We start from the raw sequence: 20591 nt of genomic DNA, 5'->3' as shown, positions 1-20591 counted from the left end.
GGATAATTCCGTCACAAAATATTGCGACAGAATAAGACGTCACAAATTTGCAACGGAAGTTTTTCCGTTGCACTTTGGCTACGGAAATTATTCCAAAACTAATTTTGTCGCCATATTTTTTTCCGTCGCGATTCAGTCGCATTTTGGCAATAGAATTATTTTCTGTCTCAATTTCGTCGCATTTAGTGCAACAAATATTCCATCGCAAAACTCATATTCTGTCGGGATTCCGTCACATTTGTTATTATTTTTTCAAAAAATTAATTATATTATTATTTTTAAATTGTAATATGAGCGTTTAAAATATTAATATAAAACTACATTGACATACTTAAACACAAATAATTTTAAAAAAAAATTAAAATTCGAAAACATTATCAATCCACATTAAGTTTAAGCAGTGTTGCAAAAATCGCACCTAGGCGCCGCACGGTTGCGGACGATTCAGCCGGAATCGGCCTCCTCCGCGGCCGGGCGGCTAGGCGGTCTAGGCAGCCTAGCCGGCCAGTTCGGCCGTTTAAATATATATATTTTTTCGTTGTAAAGTGTTAAAAGTTCGGGAAGACATAACTTTTGACTCGGTTGTCCATTTTGGACAATTTTTTTTTCAAATCGCATATTTTTTCGAGATCTGTCCACCATAAATCCAAAACGGAATGTAATGGAAATGACTAATATAGTGATTTGCGACATGCACGCTTGGCGATAAATCCAACAAATGTGAAATCCATCGCTCTGAGATCGATATCCACACTCCAACCCAACAAGATTAATTAGGGTTTAAGCATTTTACTGTGTTAGAAGGGCGTATTATTCATTTCATATTTTTAGCCAGCTCGATCAACAACACTTGAATTGAACCTACCGCACGTGGAATGCACGGGCGGACACAACCTTTAAAGAATTCACATAATCAATCGGTGGCACCCTTTCTGTTAAGGTAACGTATCCCCCTCACCACCAAAATATGATAATTACAAAAATAAGAATTATGCGCCTAAACTCAATAAAACACGTCCTTAATTTCATTCAAATCGCTTTATATATTTCATTTCGATCTCCCATTTAACTTCCACACTGATTACAACACTCAACTCCACTCTTCTTCATTCCTTGCCTCTTTTGTGCCCTAAATTTCCAATAGCTTTAGGAAAGGAAACCCATGTCGCTTCTTCGTCCATGGGAAAGGGAAGCGGAGGTTCCCAACAGGTAGCTGAGGGTGTAATGGTGGCTATTTGACTATTCAGATATACTATTAGCTTTAAGAAAATTTATATTTTATACTCCTCACAATTCTGCCATTTATCAATGTCACCCTTTTATTATTAGTGGGGTAAACGATGCCTCTCAATTTTTAACGCATGACATATATTGCCCCTCCCCTGAATTATTAGTGGTTTAAATGTGGTTACAGGTTATTTTCCTTTATTGAAGACCACGTTTTTCCCTCCATTTTTCTTTTTTTTTTTGGTTTCACAACAAGAAAAATTGCGAATTTCGATCGATTTCTGTCGCAAAATAGTAAAACTCCATCGCGAATCATGTTTTTCGACGAAATTCGTTCCGTCTTCTTTCGGCCTATCGTATATTTTTAGGGGACGAAATAATTCCATCACAAAATATTGCGACAGAATAAGAGGTCACAAATTTGCAACGGAAGTTTTTCCGTTGCACTTTGGCTACGGAAATCATTCCAACACTAATTTTGTCGCCATATTTTTTTCCGTCGCGATTCCGTCGCATTTTGGAAATAGAATTGTTTTCTATCTCAATTCCATCGCATTTAGTGCAACAAATTTCCATCGAAAAACTCACATTCTGTCGCGATTCCGTCATATTTGTTATTATTTAAAAAAAAAATTATTTATAATCGGCGCCGCCCGGCAGCGGACGATTCGTTCGGAATCGGCCTCCTCCGCGGCCGGGTGGCTAGGTGGTCTAGGCCACCTAACTGGTCGGTTCGGCCGTTTAAATATAATTTTTAATTTCTTTTTAAAGTGTTAAAATTTCGGGAAGGCATAACTTTTGATTCGGTTGTCCGTTTTGGACAATTTTTTTTCAAATCGCTTATTTTTTTGAGATCTATCCACTGCAAATCCACTATGAAATGTAATGGAAATGACTAATATAGTGATTGACTGTTAGTATTATTATTATTTGTCACAATGTTTTTATATTATATGATTATTATAATTGTGTGGCTTTAGAATAGTTGAATTAGTATAGTCTATTACTCAGGGTTTGTTAGAGTTCTGTTTTAGATATACTTTGTATTCCTATTCTATTGTTACTGTTGAATCGAATTGATAATTCTCATCTGGTATCAGTCAGGTTCGATTCTCTCACGCTATCTCCTCCGCAAATTTACCCCCCCTTTTCCCGTACCTTCTCCGACCATGTCATCTGGATCATCTGAGCGCACCGTGTCTGCCACCGGCACTCCACCGGCGACCGGAAGCGGCTCTCTAACTGGAGCACACCATTTTGTCTCCATGAAGCTAACGACCAGAAATTTTTTGTTCTGGCGTACACAAATTATTCCGTTCCTCCGCGGCCAGGAATTACTCGGGTATGTCGATGGGTCTCATCCGTGCCCTCCGGAGACTATCGACGCACCCACCTCCGGTGACTCGTCCTTGACCCCGGCGACCACAACGTCCATCCCCAATCCGGCGTTTCGTGCATGGGAGAAACAGGACCAGTCGATTTTGTCGCTGCTCGTGTCGTCTATGTCGGACGAGGTCTTACACTTAGCAGTCGGCCGGAGCACCGCCGCGGAGGTCTGGGCGTCGATCACCCAAGCGCTCGGCTCCTCCAGTCACGCCCGGTGTCTGAGCCTGTTGGGACAGTTCCAAACGCTTAGACAAGGTAACGCGACTACCTCCGACTACCTCGGGCGAGCACAGATCTTGGTGGAATCTCTTGCGCAAGCTGGCCGGCCCCTATCTCTGATGGAACAGAACCTGTACGTCCTTCGCGGATTGCGCCCGGAGCTGAAGGCCATTGCGGCGTCTCTCACTGCCACGGGTGCTCCTGTGTCTCTGGCGCACTTGTCCGACTTTCTACAAGCCCACGAGTTTATACTCGTGGACGATTATCCATCCGCAATTGAGGCAGGAGTCCCACTGGCAGCCATGTACGCTGCTCCAGGTCTCGGATCGCAAGGAGGTGGCCGGCAGTCGCAGCAGCATCGTGGGCGAGGCAACCGCGGTGGGCAGGCTCGTGGTGGCCGGGGTGGCCGTGGGAATCCGAGATGTCAGATATGCAGATCCCACGGCCACACGGCTGTCTACTGTTTTAAGAGATACGGTACTCAGCCTCCGCAAGCTCACGTCGCTATCTCCGGGGAAGCGTCGGCGACGTCCTCGACCCCATCGGCGGATGGCTGGTATCCAGACACCGGGGCCACGGCGCACACAACGTCGGACGCCGGTATGATGCAGATGTTGGATGAGTACGTTGGTCCAGACGTGCTACGGGTTGGAAACGGAGCAGGTTTAGTTATCTCCCGAGTCTGTCGTACATCTCTCCCATCTGTGTCTAGACCATTACAATTATCCAATATATTGTATGTCCCAAGTCTATCTGTTCCACTTTTATCAGTACAAAAATTTACTTCTGAGAACAAAGTTTTTTTTGAGTTTCACAGTGACTGTTTTTTTGTGAAGGACACCACCACCAAAGCAGTTCTACTTAAGGGATCCACGTCAGGCGGATTATACAAGCTGCCTTTGTTTCGGTCACATCATGCGTTTGTTAGTTCCCGGGCCACACCCACTGTGTGGCACCGTAGACTTGGTCACCCTCATAAGCAAGTGCTAAATAAGGTCTTACGACAGTGCCCGGTCTCATCAAATAAATTGGAGTCGTGCACCGCCTGCCATCTCGGCAAGTCCTCAAGATTTCAATTAGATAGGGTTCCCAACACTAGTGAAAATGTACTAGATTTGTTATTTACTGATATTTGGGGCCCGTCTCCTGTAATGTCCACAAACGGTTTTCGTTATTTTGCACTGTTTGTAGACGATTATTCCAGGTTCTGCTGGTTTTACCCATTACGGGTGAAATCAGATATATATAAAGTATTCGAGTCATTTCGTGTTTTGGTAGAGCGGCAGTTTTCGCGCTCTATCAAGTCTATTCAGTCAGATTTAGGGGGTGAGTACCGCAAACTACACACTACATTCCAATCCCTCGGTATAAATCACCGCCAGTCCTGTGTATATACGCACGAACAAAACGGCCGGGTTGAGCGTCGGAATAGACACATTGTCGAAACCGGTCTCGCTTTACTCGCTGAAGGTAAGGTCCCGTAACAACACTGGGACTATGCTTTCGAAACAGCCACTTGTTTAATCAATTTTCTCCCGTCATCAGCTATTAACTTTGAAAGTCCATACACGCATCTGTTTAAAACGTCACCACCATACACCTTCCTTCGTGTCTTCGGGTGCCGATGTTACCCATATCTACGCCCATATAATAGGCACAAGATTGAGTATCGGTCGGCCCCGTGCGTCTTCTTAGGTTACCCACCGTCCTTTAGGGGGTACAGATGTATTGACTTGATAAGTGGGAAAACCTACATATGTCGTCATGTCCGTTTTGACGAAAACATTTTCCCGTTTGCAACAGGGACTCTGAATCCAGAAGTACCGCCACCAGCCCTACCTTGGGCCGCAGGGCTGATTGTAGCTCCATCCGGGCCCACTTGTGTACCGGTACCCGAACCCGTGCTTGAGCCTATACCACTGGATAGTGCCCCACCCCAGCTGGCTATAGCTCAGACTGTTCCGGTTCGGCGTCGTAGGACTCGAGCACAGCCGCAGAGTCGGGACCATGTTATGCGTCTCCGTCACATGACTAGAGCCACTCCAGAGACATTCTATGCGTTGAACACAACCACTGATCCAACGTGTTATTCCCAAGCTGTGGGACACCTGCATTGCCGTGAAGCCATGGATATGGAGTTTAATGCATTATTGCATAATCACACTTGGCGTCTAGTGGCCCCGGAGCCGCATATGAACATAATTGGTTGCAAATGGGTATTTCGTACAAAGCGGAACGCTGATGGCTCAGTGGAGCGCTATAAAGCCCGCCTGGTTGCCAAAGGGTTCAACCAGGTAGCAGGCGAGGATTTCTTTGATACCTTCAGCCCCGTGGTCAAACCCACCACGGTTCGTATGCTTTTCTCGCTTGCCGTGTCTCACATGTGGACACTTCGCCAATTGGACGTTCATAATGCCTTTTTGAACGACCACTTGGACGAAACAGTATATATGAAGCAACCTCCGGGATACGAAGACCCGGCCACCCCCGGACATGTCTGTCATTTACAGCGTTCCCTGTACGGTTTGAAACAGGCCCCACGAGCCTGGTTCAGACAATTACATGATTTCTTACTGTCTACAGGGTTCAAGGCTTCCAAGACAGACGTCTCTCTGTTTTACTATGTTGAAGGAACGTCACGAGTATATTTACTCGTCTACGTCGACGATATTATTATGATGGGAAATGCAGCATCCCTGGTGGACAATCTCCTTCAACGACTCGCCACGGCATTTAAAATCCGTGATCTGGGTAAGCCGGGGTTTTTCTTGGGCATTGAAACGATCATGGACGGTGATACTATGGTTCTATCTCAACGGCGGTATATGACTGATCTCCTAAGGAGGTCCGGCATGGTGGATTGTAAGCCACTTTCTACACCGGCAGCCGTCACTAAAGCGGTAACTCCCTCTGACCAGCTACATGACAACCCCACTCAGTACCGTCGTGTGGTAGGCGCCTTACAGTACCTGACTATCACTCGACCGGACTTGGCATATGCCGTAAATCGCTTATGTCAATTCATGCATGCTCCGACTGTTGATCACTGGGCTCTCGTCAAAAGGGTATTGCGCTACATTAAGGGGACACTGGACTACGGTCTCCGTTTTTCACTGTCTACGTCTACAGCTATACACGCCTTTTCTGACTCCGATTGGGCAGGATGTCCTATTGATAGGAAGAGTACGAGTGGTTTCGCAGTGTATCTCGAGTCAAATCTCATATCCTGGCTCTCGAAGAAGCAGCGCACTGTGGCTCGATCATCCACTGAAGCTGCGTATAAAGCACTAGCTGACGTGTCGGTGGAAGTTACCTGGGTCGTCTCTTTACTACGCGAGTTAGGGTTACATGCAGGGCAACCGGCTACGTTGTGGTGTGATAATCTCGGGGCGACCTATCTCTGCGCTAATCCGGTGTTCCACGCTCGCACCAAACATGTGGAGATTGATTACCACTTCGTCCGCGACAAGGTGGCCTCTGGGGACTTCATCGTTAACTATGTCTCAACTACAGATCAGCTAGCGGACATCTTCACTAAACCGCTGCCGGGTCCGCGTTTCAGTGCGTTACGAGACAAGCTCAATGTTGAGGCTCACCAACCTTGTGCTTGAGGGGGTGTGTTAGTATTATTATTATTTGTCACAATGTTTTTATATTATATGATTATTATAATTGTGTGGCTTTAGAATAGTTGAATTAGTATAGTATATTACTCAGGGTTTGTTAGAGTTCTATTTTAGATATACTTTGTATTCCTATTCTATTGTTACTGTTGAATCGAATTGATAATTCTCATCTTGACGACGTGCACGCTTGGCGATAAATCCAACAAATGTGAAATACATCGCTCTTAGATCAATTTCTACACACCAGCCCGACAAGATTAATTAGGGTTTAAGCATCTTACGGTGGTAGAAGGGCGTATTATTCATTTCATATCTTTAGCCAGCTCGATCAACAACACTTGAATTGAACCTACCACACGTGGAACGCACGAGCGGACACAAGCTTTAAAGAATTCACATAATCAATCGGTGGCACCCTTTCAGTTAAGGTAACGTATCCCCCTCACCACCAAAATATGATAATTACAAAAAAAAAATTACGCGCCTAAACTCAATAAAACACGTCCTTAATTTCATTCCCACCGCTTTTTATATTTCATTTCGATCTTCCATTTAACCTCCACACTGATTACAACACTCACTTCCACTGTTCTTCATTCCTTGCCTCTTTTGTGCCCTAAATTTCCAATAGCTTTAGGAAAGGAAACCCCTTCCTCCATGGGAGAGGGAAGCGGAGGTTCGCAACAGGTAGCTGAGGGTGTAATGGTGGCTATTTGACTATTCAGATATACTATTAGCTTTAGGAAAATTTATATTTTATACTCCTCACAAATCTTCCAATTATCAATGTCACCCTTGAATTATTAGTGGTGTAAATGTTGCCTCTCAATTTTTAACAAATGAAATATATTGCCGCTCCGCTGAATTATTAGTGGTGTAAATGTGGTTACCGGCTATTTTCCCTTATTGAAGACCACGTTTTTCCCTCCATTTTTCTTTTTTTTTTTTTGGTTTCACAACAAGAAAAATCGCGAATCTCTACAGATTTCCGTTGCAAAATAGTAAAACTCCGTAGCGAATCACGTTTTTCGACGAAATTCGTTCCGTCTTCTTTTGGCCTATCTTATATTTGTTGGCGACGGAATAATTCCGTCACAAAATATTGCGACAGAATAAGACGTCACAAATTTGCAACGAAAGTTTTTCCGTTGCACTTTGGCTATGGAAATTATTCCAAAACTAATTTTGTCGCCATATTTTTTTCTGTCGCGATTCAGTCGCATTTTGGCAATAGAATTGTTTTCTGTCTCAATTCCGTCACATTTAGTGCAACAAATATTCCATTGCAAAACTCATATTCTGTCGCGATTCCGTCACATTTGTTATTATTTTTTCAAAAAATTAATTATATTATTATTTTTAAATTGTAATATGAGCTTTTAAAATATTAATATAAAACTACATTAACATACTTAAACACAAATAATTCTAAAAAAAATTAAAATTCGAAAACATTAAGTTTAAGTAGTGTTGCAAAAATCGCGCCTAGGGGCCAATTAATCGGCGCGTAGGCGCCCCCCGGCTGCGGAAAATTCGGCCGGAATCGGCCTCCTCCGCGGCCGGGCGGCTAGGCGGTCTAGATGGCCGCCTAGACCGCCTAGCCGGCCAGTTCGGCCGTTTAAATATATATATTTTTTCGTTGTGAAGTGTTAAAAGTTCGGGAAAACATAACTTTTGACTCGGTTGTCCGTTTTGGACAATTTTTTTTTCAAATCGCATATTTTTTAGAGATCTATCCACCGCAAATCCAATACGGAATGTAATGGAAATGACTAATATAGTGATTTACGATGTGCACGCTTGGCGAAAAATCCATCAAATGTGAAATCCATCGCTCTGAGATCGATCTCCACACTCTAACCCAACAAGATTAATTAGGGTTTAAGCATTTTACGGTTGTAGAAGGGCGTATTATTCATTTCATATTTTTAGCCAGCTCGATCAACAACACTTGAATTGAACCTACCGCACGTGGAATGCACGAGCGGACACAACCTTTAAAGAATTCACATAATCAATTGGTGACACCATTTCTGTTAAGGTAACGTATCCCCCTCAACACCAAAATATTATAATTACAAAGAAAAATAAACAAATTACGCGCCTAAACTCGATAAAACACGTCCTTAATTTCATTCCCATCGCTTTATATATTTCATTTCGATCTCCCATTTAACCTCCACACTGATTACCAATCATTATATCCTACACCACGGCGCACATAGCACTGTGCGCCGCGCGCCTCCCAAAACGACGTCGTTTTGGGGTCGTGTTGGGAGGCGCGGTAGGAAGTTGCTGAGATTATGTGTATTCGTTCACAACGTTATGTGTATTCGTTCACAACGTTATGTGTATTGGTTCATACAGTTATGTGTATTTTTTATACAATTATGTACATTATTTTTATACAATTATGTACATCCGAATCAGAAAATTTGTGTGTATTATGTTAAGAGTTGATGTGTATTATGTTAAAAGTTTATGTTTATTATGTATTATGTTAGATTATGTGTATTATCTTTTAAAAAGAGTATGTATATTTTGTTATAACATTATGTGTATTCATGTATAACATTATGTGTATTCAAGTATAACATTATGTACATTCTTGAACAGCGGTTTTTTTTTTAAAGAAAAGCCTACTGCCATTCACTGGGGCGGGAAATTTCAAAAAAAAAAATAATTAAAACGACGTCGTTTTGCATCTGGGCGCATAGTGCAATGTACGCCGTGGTGTAGGATATAAATTGCCACTGATTACAACACTCAATTCCACTCTTCTTCATTCCTTGCCTCTTTTGTGACCTAAATTTCCAATAGCTTTAGGAAAGGAAACCCCAGCCGCTTCTTCCTCCATGGGAGAGGGAAGCGGAGGTTCCCAACAGGTAGCTGAGGGTGTAATGGTGACTATTTGACTATTCAGATATACTATTATCTTTGGGAAAATTTGTAATTTATGCTCCTTACAAATCTCAATTTTCAACACATGACGTATATTGCCCCTCCCCTGAATTATTAGTGGTGTAAATGTGGTTACCGGCTATTTTCCCTTATTGAAGACCAAGTTTTTCCCTCCATTTTTTTTTTTGGTTTCACAACAAGAAAAATCGCGAATCTCGACGAATTTCCGTCGCAAAATAGTAAAACTCCGTCTCGAATTGCATTTTTCGACGAAATTCGTTCCGTCTTCTTTCGGCCTATCGTATTTTTATAGGCGACGGAATAATTCCGTCACAAAATATTGCGTTAGAATAAGACGTCACAAATTTGCAACTGAAGTTTTTCCGTTGCACTTTAGCTACGAAAATTATTCCAACACTAATTTTGTCGCCATATTTTTTTCCGTCGCATTTTGGCAATAAAATTGTTTTCTGTCTCAATTCCGTCGCATTTAGTGCAACAAATATTCCTTCGCAAAACTCATATTCTGTCGCGATTCCGTCACATTTGTTATTATTTTTTTAAGGCTAAAGTGTCATTCCACACCCTGAACCAATAGCGATTGTTCATTTCATGATCATATCACCGACATCCACCTCCTCCAAGAACCCATTACCCACATCCATAGGATTTCACCGATCATCATGTGATGATTTTGTGCATCATAATATTACCTTTGTGCATAAAGTTGCGGTAACCTCCTGTAAACTTGCGGTAAGAGCGAGTGATGGTGAGAAGGCTGTTGCCGACTTGGACGAGTTGGCTGGTTTACTCAGCAAAGCCGAGAAAGAGAAAGGAACAGAGGTGAGGGATAATGCACTGTGGCTGAGAACGGCGGCGATGGATGCTATCAAGGACGGTGGAGCTTCCTTCAACAACCTGGACAACTTCGTGAAACATTTGTACGAAGAGGCTTCGGAAATACCTAAGGTATCTTCGAACTCTCCGATCTCCCCACTTCCTCCCTGCTAAACCTCCTCACGGCCTCCCCTTCTCCGGCCACCACCCCCTCTTTCTCTTTCTCTCTATGTTCTTCTCCGGCTGATCTGTTTTCTCTGTATCACTCTCTCGACTATAGGAGCCCCGACGAAGGCATGGGGGGAGGCCTTTGGTCTCTACTCTCGCCAGCAGCCATGGTGTGAACGAGGGCAGCAGTGGAGTGATGGCGGCGATCAGAACCGACAGGCTTTCCGACGAAGCTTCCCGGTCATCTCCGTCCTTTTCTTCATCTGTGGCTAAGAAAACAAGTTCAAACTTCTTTTTCCTCATCGCCGGAGAAACCAATTCTGAGCATTTTTTTTTTTTAAATTCTCTCTCATATATTTTATTTTTAATTAAAATTAATAATGCCACATCAGTAAATACCGGCCCCATGTCATCAGCTAAACCGGGAGACCTGCAAAAAAGGCTAGGCGACAAAAAATAATTGGTTGGTGGATCAAATCGGCACTTATCAAAGATCAGGATGCGGGATGAATAATCGCTATTGGTTCAAGGTGCGGAATAAAACTTTAGCCTTTTTTAAAAAAATTTTATCTATAATTATTATTTTTAAATAGTAATATGAGATTTTAAAATATTTAATTATATATAACTACAATGACATACTAAAACACAAATAATTCTAAAAAAATTAAAATTCTAAAACATTATCAATCCACATTAAGTTTAAGCAGTGCTGCGGAACAAGATTAATTAGGGTTTAAGCATGTTACGGTGGTAGAAGGGCGTATTATTCATTTCATATCTTTAGCTAGCTCGATCAACAACACTTGAATTGAACCTACCACACGTGGAACGCACGAGCGGACACAACCTTTAAAGAATTCACATAATCAATCGGTGGCACCCTTTCAGTTAAGGTAACGTATCCCCCTCACCACCAAAATATGATAATTACAAAAAAAAAAAAATTACGCGCCTAAACTCAATAAAACACGTCCTTAATTTCATTCCCACCGCTTTTTATATTTCATTTCAATCTCCCATTTAACCTCCACACTGATTACAACACTCAACTCCACTCTTCAAATGATGTCACAAGTATATTATAGAGGACTGTCCGGATAGGTGTAGTCGTGTGCCATTAGTGTGTATGTCGTGTACATAGCCTAATGTAGTCGTGTGCCAAAGTTTGTATGTGGTGTGCATAGGGTTGACAGGTGTAATCGTGTGCCATTAGTCTGTATGTCGTGTGTATGGGCTAATGTTTTTGTGTGCCATAGCGTGTATGCCGTGTGCATAGGTTTATTAACTAATAGAGCCTGGTTCGATACCTGATGTTTACATGTATGCTAGTGTGCCATTGTGTATTAAATTGTGTGCACGATACTAATTTTTCGTATGCCCATTATTTATTTGCATAGTCCTCTATATATCACTGTCCTCTTGTGAACTCAACCCTATATATATATATATATATATATATATATATATATATATATATATATATATATATATATATATATATATATATATATATATATATATATATATATATATATATATATATATATATATTATTTTATACTTAATATATTTTTATATTTAAAATATAACCCCAAGTATATATATAATTACCACAGTTGTAAAAATGGGCCTAAGAGGCGCCTAGGCGCTAGGCGACCCTTGGCCATTCTGCTTTCACTATTAGGCGCCCAAAAATCGGCCGGGCGCCTAGGCGGCCAGCTGGGCGGCGAAATCGGTCAAAATTGGCCTAGTCGGTCGAGTCGGTAGATTTTGACCACTTCATCCAATGTCGTCTGGTCCAGCCGTCCGTGGACTAGTTTGATATATACTTTGGATCTTTGGATGATTAAGTATTTAAGTATTTCATATTTGAGTATTTTTATTTTTAATATTTTTTTGATTTTATGACTTATCATTATTTCATTTATTTGGATGTGTTATTTGATTAAATGTTGAAAACAACCTCATTAAAATTGTCAAATTGCAAGTGTTCAACTATTTCTTTGGCGCCCGCCTAGTGCCGCCTAGACGCTACCTAGGCCGCCTAGGAGCTAGGCGCTGTCCGAGCACCCGACTAGTGCATATCGTCTACAGCAACCATGATAATTACCAAACCCTAACCCTCAACCTCCAAAATCTCATTCTAAATTATGATTCAACTATAAACATTGCTGCTAATCCTACTATAAGTGTTCTTATTATTTAATTTTCTATTAATTGTTCTTACTATTATAATATTTAATGAAATGTCATAACTTAATTATGTGAGTTGATTGTTAACTATTTATAAGATTATATAGACTGGCAAACAATAATACAATTAAATTTATTTCTAAACAAGTTAACGAGCTGAGCATGCTGAAATCGTGACTTGTTTTATTTTATTTTATTTTATATTTTAATGTTATTATGCTTGCATTGTAGTGATATACTTATGTACTTATTATGTTTTGTATTATGTATATTTCTTAAATTATTTAGATATACTTATTAAAGTATTAACATGTAGGCTTTAATAGGCTTAAAGTCAATCACTATTGTGTGGACCATATTTTGTATACTGTAAAATAATATACATTCAGTATAAAAATGATGGACATTCAGTACAAAAATAATAGACATTATATTCAAGGATGTACATTATTTTTGTACTGAGTGTACATTATATTGTATAATGTACTTTCAGTACAAAAATAATGTACATTTAGTATATTAAAAATGTACTTTTTGTTATGATCCACATAACACTGTGTGGACCATGGTCCACACAATAATTTGCCGCTTAAAGTAGAACTTACTTTGAAGCCTTTTTAATGACCTAAATATTAAACAAGCGTTTAAAAAGGCTTCATGTCATGCCAATTGTAGGCTCAGGCTTGAACCTTGACGGCATTATATAATAAAATTAAAATAATGAATATTGTTGTTTTTCCCGCTGACATGACAATAAAATTATTTTTATTTATTGATCATCGTAAGTAGGTCGACCCTTCTTTGTGTTTAAAAAATGAATCTACTTATTAATCAAATTAAATAAGAATATATTCTAAACAGATCATTCAAATATTTTCACATAACGACGTGTATATTACGAGAGAGGTATAACATTACTCTAGAAAAATGATAGTACTAAAAAAATGTGAAGGCGTAGATTGTATATGTGGGTATCTCACTTCCTTTGTAATAAAAAAAAATGACAGTACTAAGAAAAACATTTGTTTGTGATAATAATTATTTTAAAGTTGAAAATTTCATACAAAAAATTGAAATAATGTCAAAATTGATTATCAAGTTGAGATTAATAATAGGGAAAATTGTAATTTATGCCCCTCACAAATATGTCAATTAGCAATGTAATCCCTGAATTATCAGTGGTATAAATGTAGCCCCTCAATTTTCAAAACGTGACGTATATTGCCCTCTCCTAATATGAAGATGGAGAAAAATTGTTGTAAGACGGAAGGAGAACAAGCGGAGAAAGAAAAATTGAGGAAAAAAACATGGTCTTCGAACAAGAAAGACGATGTTTAACCACATTTACATCACTAATAATTCAAGGGGAGGGGCAATATATATCACGTTTTGAAAATTGAGGGGCAACATTTACACCACTAATAATTCAGGGGTAACATTGATAATTGACATATTTGTAAGAGGCATAAATTACAATTTTCCCTTAATAATATTTTTCAAATTTACATAAAATTAATCGGCTATTTCATTAAAGTAGTGTTAAATGAGAAAATATATAGATTTTTAATTTCTAATTTTCTTTTTACCATTTTGAGAATTTAAAAGTACAATCAAATATAGTATAATATTACCAAGTGGCTTGTGGTCCACTGGTATCAAATTGCTCTCCTATGTGGGAGGTCTAGGTTTTGAGCCTTTATGTAGGCGTAGTTTGTATGGGTATCCCCTTTTCTTTGTAATAAAAAAAAAATATAGTATGATATTTTTCTAGAATGAATTTAAAATATAACTAAAATTGGACAAATGTTTATAGCAATTTTCATATTGAATATAATCATCATTACAAAAAGTAGTTTGAATCGTTTTCATCATAAGTCAAAATAATTACATGAGAAATATAGGAGGCTTAATGTTTTTGATATAAAATTTAATCCTAAAATGAAATTAAAAACCAATGGAAAAGACTAAAAATATGTAAAATATAAAAACACGTACACCATGCATGCACGCACACACGAAACACCAATGACGCACGAACCCCCCGAAACGGCAAAAGAATTCCTTTCGCTACTGGATGATCTCACTCTATCCCCCTTAGCTTAGCTGCTCCACTTTAGGCCTGACCAGATGCTCCTGCAACTCAGAAAACTCATCATTGGAAGATTTGGAGCAGAGTAGAGCTGAGGAAGAAGACTGAAAAGTATATATTCTAATTAGTGTAGAGGTTAATTGGGAGAATTGAAATATATAATTAGTGTAGAGGTGCATGGGAAATAAGGGTTTCTATTTCCTAAGTCTGGTGAATAAACATAAACTCCCAAATTTTACTCGTTGAAGTGGCGAGTTCTGATAAGCTACTTTTTTTCATAAGGGTTTTATTTCCTAAGTTTGGCGAGTTGAGCTGTTTAGCTTGCTAGTATATGGGTTAGGTTCATGTTCCCGACACTGCATACAAAAATGTGTCGGGTCGGACTTGGCCCATTATTTTACAAATGACCGTGGCGAACAGCCCACATAGGTCGAGGCTGGCTTCTTTTGATAGCTCTTGGTAGAGAGGAGTTCACATCTGACCCGTGGAAATCCATATGAAATGTAATCAAAATGACTAATATAGTGATTGACGTGCACTCTTTGTGATAAATCCAACAAATGTGAATATCCAACGCTCTGAGATCGATCTCCACACTTCGTCCCAACAAGATTAATTAGGGCTTAAGCATGTTATAGCAGTAGAAGGACATATTAGTCATTTCATATCTGTAGCCAACTCGATCAACAACACTTGAATTGAACCTACTGCATGTGGAACGCATGAGCGGCCACAACCCTTGAAGAATTCACATAATCAATTGGTTGCACCCTTTCTGTTAAGGTAACGTATCTCGCTCTCCACCAAAATACGATAATTACAAAAAAATAACAAAAAATATTTTTTTTAAAAAATATGCGCCTAAACTCAAACAAACACGTCCTTAATTTAATTCCCACCGCTTTATATATTTCATTTGGATCTCCCATTTAACCTCCACACTGATTACAACACTCAACTCCACTCTTCTTCATTCCATGCCTCTTTTGTGCCCTAAATTTCCAATGGCTTCTGGAAAGGAAACCCTCGCCGCTTCTTCCTCCGTGGGAGAGGGAAGCATAGGTTCCCAACAAGTGGCTGAGGGTGTAATGGTGGCAGCGCAAGCCAGAACCGGTTCCACCACCCGTGGAAGATCGGGATGAGGAAATGGTTGTGGCGGAGGATAAGGATTCATCGCCACCCTTGGAGAATGTGTCCGATGCAACTGAAGGGGTGGAAGGTAGTGATGCGACAATCCCACTTGAGCCAGTGCCGATTCGTGAGGTGGCGAGTGGGGAGATTGCCCCTCCAACAGGCGACCAGGCGGTCAGGGATTTCGTGTGTGATATCTGCGGCACCAGGTATCCAATGGAGAAGGCGATGTTTGGGCACATGCGGTGCCACAGAAACCGCGGGTGGCGTGGGGCGTTCAGTCTTCCCACTTTCACCACGGAGGAGTTCGCTGAGTACCAGGAACACCTACCACTAGTATCTCATCTATTTGACTATTCAGATATACTATTAGCTTTAGGAAAAATTATAATTTATACTTCTCACAAATATATCAATTATCAATGTCATCCCTAAATTATTAGTGGTGTAAATGTTGCCTCTCAATTTTCAAAACTTGACATATATTGCCCCTCCCCTGAATTATTAATGGTGTAAATGTGGTTACCGGCTATTTTCCCTGATCGAAGACCAAATTTTTTTCCTCTTTTTTTTTTCTTTCTTGGTTTCACTACAAGAAAAATCGCGAATCGCGACGGAATTTTTCCGTTGCGAAACATCAAAATTCGTCGTGAATCACGTGTTGCGACGAAATCCGTTCCGTCTTCTATCGGCCTGTCGTATTTTTGTACGCGATAGAATTGGCGACGGAATTAGGCATCGCAAATTTGCAACGGAACTATTTCCATCGCACTTTGGCAATGAAAATTATTTCGACGCTAATTTCATCACCATTTTGGAAACGAATATTCCGTCACCATATTTTTTTCGGTCGCATTTTGGAAACGGATTTGTTTTCCGTCTCAAATCCGTCGCATTTAGTGCAACAAATATTCCGTTACAAAACTCATATTCTGTCGCGATTCCGTCACATTTTTTATTGTTTTAAAAAAATTTATTTATAATTATTATTTTTAAATAGTAATATGAGCTTTTAAAATATTAATATAAAACTACAATGACATACTAAAACATAATTAATTCTAAAAAATAACAAAATTCTAAAACATTATCAATCGACATTAAGTTTATGTAATAATTCATCATCAATCCACATTATCAAACTATGTATGGCATGAGGCTCTTAAAAAGAAAAAAAAAAAAAAAAAAAAACAACTACACCATAGTTACTAAACTTGACAAAAAGAAGTAATGATGAATAGTCAGAAGAGACCCAGATCCAACATGTACTAAAGATCCCCTTCAGGAAGTCATTCACTAGTCAATTCCATGCTCTGTACTCTGTAGGAAGGCAAGAACACAATCAGAATTAAACAGAGATAGAATTACCTGTCACAGACGGAGGAGGAAGTCATAGACGTTGACGATGACGGAGTTCTGCAGCGATGGCGACGACGTCTACTGCGACGGCGACGGAGTTCGGCTGAGATGGCGATGGCGTCTGCTGCGACGGCAACGAAGTTCTGCTGCGATGTCGATGACGCTCTACTGTGACGACGGAGTGGGAGTTGCGTTCTGCGAGGGCTGCGTCGACATGAAACTTAGAGCAACGTTCTCTTAAGAGGCTCGTTTGGTTAGCAGAAAATATTTTAAAGGAAGTGAAATTGAAATTTCATGGAAAAACAATTACTAGGAAGATGAATTTCATTGTTTGGTCGGTAGAAAAAGAATTAGTAGGAATACTAATTCTATTGTTTGGTTAGATTTGAAATGGTAAAGAATAACAAGTATAAAGACATATATGCCCCTACAAATTAATAAGAGTAATAAAATTAAGAAAGAAAATAAAGGTAAAATAGTCAAATCATATCACTTTTTATTCTCATCTTCCATGGAAAACAAAATCCTTGGTTCAACTAAAGATTTTGTTTTCGTCAAATTTGAGAAATTCATTTTCCAATGGAAAATGAAATGGAAAATGAATTCCATGAACCAAACATCAAAAAACAACATTTTCCTCCACTTTAAGAAAAATATTTTCCTTTGAAAAATATTTTCCATGAACCAAACATCCCCTTAGGGTTTTGATTTTAAATTTTATTGTATTTGATTTTAAAAACGACACCAATTATATGTAGAAGAAAATAAAATTAAAAAAAAATAAAATATTGCGATGGAATAAATTCGGTCGTTAATTCCGTGGTAATATTTAGTCAATAAACAAACAACTCTCTCTTTTCCTAACGCACAAAAGCCCGTCACGCTATTTCATGAAGGAAAGTAAATCAGTCGCCTTTTCCGTCGCGAAATTAATGACGTAACTAAATTTTGTCGCAAATTCTGTCGTGAAAATTTTGCCGCCAATATTTCGTGGGTATTATTTTCTCTCTGCCCAAAGATTCGCGATTAATTTCGTCACCTTTTCCGTCGCAAATTTGCAACGGAAGCAATTCGGTAGCAATATTCGTCGCGTTTTTGCAACGGATTAATATCCGTCGCGTTTTTCCATCGCAATTCGTAATTTTTCTTGTAGTGTTTGTATTGATGGAGTTTGCACCAGCAACTGGAGAAAGCTTAGTATTTTGATCTATTTTTATTTAGTGACATTAGTTGTTCGAACATAGCAGTCCCACACTCCTAGTAAGGATGCATAGTTTTTCTTGCTAGAAGTTTACATATGGTCATGCAACCTAAGTGTTGATATGTATGGCTTTATTGTTCCGTTTAAAATGATTTTTTTGAGCAAGTAGCCTTTGTTCGTTTACATAAAGAAAGAGGACTTTTCAGATTTTTACTATTTGAAAATGTACAGGAAAAAAATTGTATATTTAATAACTTTATCTTTAAAAAAAATAAAAAATAAAAAAATTGACAGCACCACTAGTTTGGCTTCCACCTTATAGAATTTGAAACAATATAGAATTTGAAATTAACTTTATCAAACAATATCTTTTTCTGTTTATCAACTTTATCTTTTTCTGTTTATCAAACAATATAGAATTTGAAAATTCCACCTTATTCTTTTCTCACATAATTACACTTTTTTTTTTCTTTTTTTTTTTTGCATTTTGTTAATCACCTAAGACTTAGCTCCTAACCTGGATCAATGGAGGGATGGTTAATGTAATACAAATATGGAGAGAGAATAGTATGTTACTCAAAATTAAATGTATCAATATCAAACTTTAATTCGAAAATTGGAGAATTTTTTATATGATTTTAGTGGAATAAGTCTTACGTACTCGTTGAAGAAAAACAAACAAACGATAGAACATATGTACATATAAATTTGTAGTCCAGCAATTCTCAATCCGGATCCGTGGCGCAATGGTAGCGCGTCTGACTCCAGATCAGAAGGTTGCGTGTTCGATTCACGCCGGGTTCAAAACCCCCGATCAAATTCCGGTGTCAATTTTTCCCGCTTTTTGAATAATGTTTTCCCAACCAAAGCTTTCTTAGCTCAAATTTTTCCCCTTTTTGAATAATGTTTTCCCAACCAAAGCTTTCTTAGCTGAACTTTTTCCATTTTTGAATAATTAATAATGGTAATCAATTAAAATAGAAAGAATATTTTTCTGGCCTAAATATTCTTAGTTGAAATTTATTTATTTTTAAACGATGCAAATTCGTCCAAACTAAGGGTTCATTTGGTTCAAACATTGGAATCGAAATGATAATGAAAATCAAATACTTGACAATGGTAATAAGTTTAAGTAGAAAGAATCTCTTTGTTTCATGGATGATTGTGACAAGGACGGACCGGAGACCATCGAGGAAGATGGAGTAGAAAGCTACACCAAAAGGGCCTCAGCAAACAACAAATATGTCGGAAGGCAATAACCGAAGGCTTTACAATAATCAGATGCTGAATTCATGGTTTGCCCCTCTGAGAGATCTTGGAGAGAATGTTGAGGTAAATTAAATCTGAATGCAGCAAGTAAAGACTATGAAAGGCCTCAAGGGGTTCGCAACTCAACTCTACCCCTGCCATTGGATAGAAAGCTGTAAAAAGAACTAGAGGAAATTTTGTGGCAAGAGGAGGAACTATTGTTTCAGTGATCTCGCGAAGAATGGATTACATCGGGTGACTGGAATACGAGATATTACCACGCGGCTACGGCAACAAAAAACTGTAACTCTACAATAAACAGGCTTAAGAATGACCAGGGGGTTTGTTATATCTAGATTAAATTGTTTAATTGTTATTCAGGAGAGAAAATGTAATAATATTTATGACCAAAAATGTACAGAGTAATATTTTTGATAAAATTAAAATTGTAATACTTTTAACAAAATATAATATTAAGAATTAAGAGTTACCTATAATGAAAATTGCAATGCTTATGAGGGAAAATGAATTGGATAAAGAATTAATGACCGTTTTGATCCCTCGACTATGTTATAATTACCAAATTGGTACTCGATTATCAATTTTGATCAATTAAATCTTCAATTGTTGATTTTGTAATCGATTTGGTCTTCCGTCAAATTAACTAATAAATGAGGACCAATTTTGTAATTATGGAGGACCAATTTTGTAATTATGGAGAATTAATAGTTGGGGATTTATTTGGTCAAAATTGATTGTCGTGGACTATTTTGATAATTATGACATAGTCGATGGACCAAAATGATCATTAATTAATTCTTGAATAAATTACTCTAAAAATCAACAAGAAAGTGTTGATAATATATAATTAAATTCGTGATCTTTAAATACAGGAATTATGCTACTCTTATTTGCCCATCGTTTTCAAGAATTTTTTTTTTATTAATCTATTTTCAATCAATAAGGAAGTATCACCTCAAACACCCATTTCAGCTACTTTGCA

At 38.7% G+C, this 20591-nt stretch overlaps 1 non-coding gene across 1 annotated transcript; it reads left to right on the top strand.

Annotated features, from left to right (window-relative positions):
• Window positions 1-19072: 19072 nt before the first annotated feature.
• TRNAW-CCA lies at window positions 19073-19144 on the top strand. Its single transcript has one exon. It is a non-coding gene; the product is annotated as a tRNA-Trp (tRNA).
• The last annotated feature ends 1447 nt before the right edge of the window (window positions 19145-20591 follow it).

Source organism: Ipomoea nil, unplaced genomic scaffold (assembly GCF_001879475.1).
Source record: "Ipomoea nil cultivar Tokyo-kokei standard unplaced genomic scaffold, Asagao_1.1 scaffold2818, whole genome shotgun sequence".
Lineage (NCBI taxonomy): Eukaryota > Viridiplantae > Streptophyta > Magnoliopsida > Solanales > Convolvulaceae > Ipomoea > Ipomoea nil.
The sequence above is the reverse complement of the archived record's forward strand: the minus strand, read 5'-3'. Positions and strand labels throughout refer to the sequence as shown.